Source organism: Delphinus delphis, chromosome 3 (assembly GCF_949987515.2).
Source record: "Delphinus delphis chromosome 3, mDelDel1.2, whole genome shotgun sequence".
Classification (NCBI taxonomy): domain Eukaryota; kingdom Metazoa; phylum Chordata; class Mammalia; order Artiodactyla; family Delphinidae; genus Delphinus; species Delphinus delphis.
In genome coordinates this window covers 22,310,143-22,315,206 of record NC_082685.1, presented here as the reverse complement: position 1 = coordinate 22,315,206, position 5,064 = coordinate 22,310,143, and the positions used below count along the sequence as shown (strand labels likewise).

Below are 5,064 nucleotides of genomic sequence, written 5' to 3'. Positions count from 1 at the left end.
GCTCCTGGACAAGATGGATTAATAGGACCCAGCCTGGCCTCCCAACAAAAACAACCCCAAAAAACATTAAAAATATGTGAAACATTTTCCTCTAAGATCAGGAACAAGATAAGCATGCCCACTTTTGCCACTTCTAACATAGTACTAGAAATCCTAGCCAAAGCAATTAGGCAAGAAAAAGTAACCAACGGCATCCAAATTGGAAAGGAAGAAGTAAAATCATCTCTGTTCACAGACAACATGATCTTATATGTAGAAAAGCTGAAAGATTCCACAAGAAAACTAGTAAACAAAACAAGTAAATGAACTCAACAAAGGTGCAGGATACAAAATCAACACACAAAAATCAGTTGCATTTCAATAAATTAACAATCACATTCTGAAAAGGAAATTTTAAAAACAATTCCATTTATAATTGCATTAAGAAGAGTAAAATAGATAATAAACTTAACCAAGGAGGCAAAAGACTGGTACACTGAAAACTATTAAATATTGCTCAAAGAAACAAAAGAAGGCATTAAAAAATGTAAAGATATCCCATGCACATGGATTAGAAGATTTAACATTGTTAAGAATACTACCAATGGTGATTTGTAGATTCAATGCTTCTCTATCAAAATCCCAAAGACTTTTTTATAGAAACAGAAAAATCCACCCTAAAATCCATACAGAATCTCAAGGAGCTTGAAATAGTCAAAACAATCTTGAAAAGGAAGAACAAGGTGGAGAATACACAATTCCTGATTTCAAAACTTACTACAAATATAAATTAATCAAAACAGTGTGGTACTGACATAAAGACAGACATATAGACCAATGGAATAGAGAGTCCAGAAACAAATCCTCATATATAAGGTCAAATAATCTTTGACAAGTGTGCCAAGATCATTCAGTGGGGAAAAAAACAGTCTTTTCAACAAAAAAAAGGTAAAATTGGATAGCCACATTAAAAAAAAAAAGGAAGAAACTCTTAGAAGAAAACATAGAGGGAAAGCTTAATGATATTGGATTTGGCAATGATTTCTTGGATATAATACCAAAAGCACAGGCAACAAAAGTAAAAATAGGTAAACTGAATGACACCAAAAGTTTAAAATTCTGTGCATCAAAGGACACAATCAGCAGACTGAAAGGCAACCTACAGAATGGGAGGAAATGTTTGTAAATCATATATATTACAAGACATTAATATCCGGAATATATATAAAGAACTCCTACACGTCAACAACAAAAAATAAAACAACCCATTTTAGTGTTTGTTTCGGCAGCACGTATACTAAAATTGGAACGATACAGAGAAGACTAGCATGGCCCCTGTGCAAGGCTGCATGCAAATTTGTGAAGCTTTCCATATTTTTGGCAGAACACTCTTTGACATAAATCAAAGCAAGATCTTTTTTGACCGACTTCCTAGAGGAATGGGAATAAAAACAAAAAAAAAAAAATAGGACCTAATTAAACTTAAAAGCTATTCCACAGCAAAGGAAACCATAAATAAGATGAAAAGACAACCCTCAGAATGGGAGAAAGTATTTGCAAATGAAACAACTGACAAAGGATTAATCTCCAAAATATACAAACAGCTCATGCAGCTCAATATCAAAAAACTAAACAACCCAATCAACAAATGGGCAGAAGACCTAAATAGACACTTCTCCAAAGAAGACATACAGATGACCAACATGAAAAGATGCTCAACATCACTAATTAATAGAGAAATGCAAATCAAAACTACAATGAGGTATCACCTCACACCAGTCAGAATGGCCACCATCAAAAAAATCTACAAACAATAAATGCTGGAGAGGGTGTGGAGAAAAGGGAACCCTCATGCATTGTTGGTGAGAATGTAAATTGATACAGCCACTATGAAGAACAGTATGGAGGTTCCTTAAAAAAACTAAAAATAGAACTACCATATGACCCAGCAATCCCACTACTGGTCATATACCCAGAGAAAGCCATAATTCAAAAAGACACATGCATCCCAATGTTCATTGCAGCACTATTTATGATAGCCAGGACATGGAAGCAAACTAAATGTCCATCAACAGAGGAATGGATAAAGAAGATATGGTACATATATACAATGGAACATTACTCAGCCATGAAAAGGAAAGAAATTGGGTCATTTGGAGAGACATGATGGACGTAGAGACTGTCATACAGAGTGATGTAAGTCAGAAAGAGAAAAACAAATATCATATATTAACACATATCTGCGGAAACTGAAAAAATTGATATAGAAGATCTTATTTACAAAGCAGACATAGAGAACAAATGTATGGATACCAAGAGGGAAGGGGGGGTGGGATGAATTGGGAGATTGGGACTGATATATATACACTATTGATACTATGTATAAAATAGATAACTATTAAGAACCTACTATATAGCACAGGGAACTCTACTCAGTGCTCTGTAGTGACCTACATGAGAAGGAAATCCAAAAAAGAAGGGATATAGCTGATTCACTTTGTTGTGCAGGATAAACTAGCACAATATTGTAAAGCAGCTGTACTCCAGTTTAAAAAAAAACCCATTTTAAAAACGAACAAAAAACTTTGTTTTGGACTGAATGGTGTCCTCTCAAAATTCATATGTGAAGCCCTAAACTCCAATGTGATTATATTCGAAAATGGAAATAATTCAGGTTAAATGAGGTCATAAGGTGGAGCGTTGATCCAATACAACTGGTATCATAAGAAAAGGACACACAGAGGAAAAGCCATGTGAGGACACAGTGAGAAGGTGACTGTATACAAGTCAAGAAGAGAGTCCTCACCAGAAACTAAATTTTCCAGCACCTTGATCTTAGACTTCCAGCCTCCAGAACTGTGAGAAAATAAATTTCTGTTGTTTAAGCCACCCAGTCTGTGGTATCTTGTTATCGTGGTCTGAGCATACTAAAATAGTTGACATTTGAACAACACAGGCTTGAAGTGTATAGGTCCACTTATACAGATTTTTTTTTCAATAGTAAATAGTACAGTACTACATGATCCACAGTTGGTTGAATCTGAGGACAGGAGGAACTGTATCCTTAAATAGACATTTCTCCAAAGAAGATATACAAATGGCAATGAGCACATGAAAAGATGTTCAATATCACTAATCAGTAGGGAAATGAAAATTAAAACCACAATGAGATACCACCTCATACCTCTTAGGATGACTACTATAAAAAAATATAGAAAGTTACGAATGTTGGTGAGAATATGGAGAATTGTGTACTGTTGGTGGGAGTATAAAGTGGTATAGTTGCTATGGAAAGCAGCATTGTGGTTTCTTAAAAATTAAAAATAGAACTACCATATGATCCAGCAATTTCACTTCTGGGTATATACCCAAAAGAATTGAAAGCAGTGTCTCGAGGAGATATTTGTATACTCATGTTCACAGTAACATCATGTGTAAGAGCCAAAAGGTGGAAGCAACCCAAGTGTCCATTGACAGATGAATGGATAAAGAAAATGTACTGTAGACATAAAATGGAATATTATTTTGCCTTAAATAGGAGAGAAATTCTGACACTTGCTACAACATGATGAACCTAGAGGACATTATGCTAAATGAAATAAGCCAGTCACAAAAGGACAAATACTGTATGATTCTACTTATATGGGGAGCTTAGAGTAGTCAAATTCATAGAGATGGGAAGTAGAACAATGGTTACCAGGGGGTGGGAGAAGGGGAGAACAAAGGGTTATTTTTTAACAAATATCGAGTTTATGTTTGGCAACATATAAATAGTTCTGGAGATCTGTTGCACAACGATGTGAATGTCCTTAACATTACTGTATTATACACTTAAAAATAGTTCAGATGGCAAATTTTATGTTATATATTTTACTACAATTAAAAATTTTAACTTAAATACAAATTTTGAAAAAAAATATGTAAAACAATAGTTTTTAAGACACTGGGTATCAGGTGACAAAGGACAGTGATTTCTGAGAGACTGGAAATACACAAGATGAGCCCAATGAGTGTCCCAGCTTATTTTGAATCGAGATTTTGAATCGAGAGCGACTCCAGGCCATGGCACAGGGAGGGGTAACTAAAGCCAACCCCAGCTGAGTCTCTGAGTTGAGGAGATAGAACTATCAGTCCAGGGGGACCAAGGCAGCTAGAGCTGCTAGACTAAAGTATCAGAGAAGAGAGAGCTTCCCAGAGAAAGAACACCACAAATATGCAGAGGATCCCCCTCAAGTACACAACAGAGTAATGATCAGCTCATACATACAAGGAAAATACCTGCTCCTGTGGAAAGAACCATTTAAAATGATGGAAATGAACAGGGCCTGGCAATCATGAAAGGCTGGGAACAATGCCTCTTGCCTAAATAGTCACATGGAGCATTAGGTAGACCAATCATAATGGTCTTCCCTCAGTTATCGAGAACAACTCATCCTAGATTAAGCATTGCTGTAGACCTTCCTAATAAATGATAAAAGCAAGAACCAAAAAGGTCAAGCTGTTTCTGAGTAAGTTAACTGCATTCCATATCAAAGATTAAGAAGATTTATAGGTATACAAAAATATCCAGCACCCAACATGCAAAGAGGCAGGAAAACACAAACCATAATGAGGAGAACAGTTAATATATCAAAACTAACCAAGAACTGACACTAACGCAAAGAAATACATTAAAAGTTATATAAAAGAAATACATAAAAGTATTAGCAAAGAAATACAATAAAAGTTATTACAACTGTACTTCACATTTCAAAAAGTAGAGATACAGAAGATATAAAAAAAACTAAGTCAAACTTCTAGAAATAAAAATTACAGTGTTTGAGATTTTAAATACACACAAGATAGGATTAACAGCAAATAAAATATTTCAGAAGAAAAGAGTAGTAAACTTGAAGACATTGCAATAGAAACTATTCAAAAGAAAACATAGAAAGAAAAGGGGGAAAAGATTAAGAGTATCAGCAAATCTGTGCCCACAAATCTGATAACCCAGGTGAAATGCACCAATTCCTTGAAAGACACAATCAACCTTAACTCACTCAAACAGAAGTAGATAAACTGAATAGGTCCAGAGGGCTAATATGC

General features: G+C 35.0%; 1 non-coding gene across 1 annotated transcript; it reads left to right on the top strand.

Annotated features, from left to right (window-relative positions):
- The first annotated feature begins 1,252 nt into the window (after nt 1-1,252).
- Nucleotides 1,253-1,358, top strand: LOC132423720 (U6 spliceosomal RNA). Its single transcript, XR_009519043.1, has one exon. It is a non-coding gene; the product is annotated as a U6 spliceosomal RNA (small nuclear RNA).
- The last annotated feature ends 3,706 nt before the right edge of the window (nt 1,359-5,064 follow it).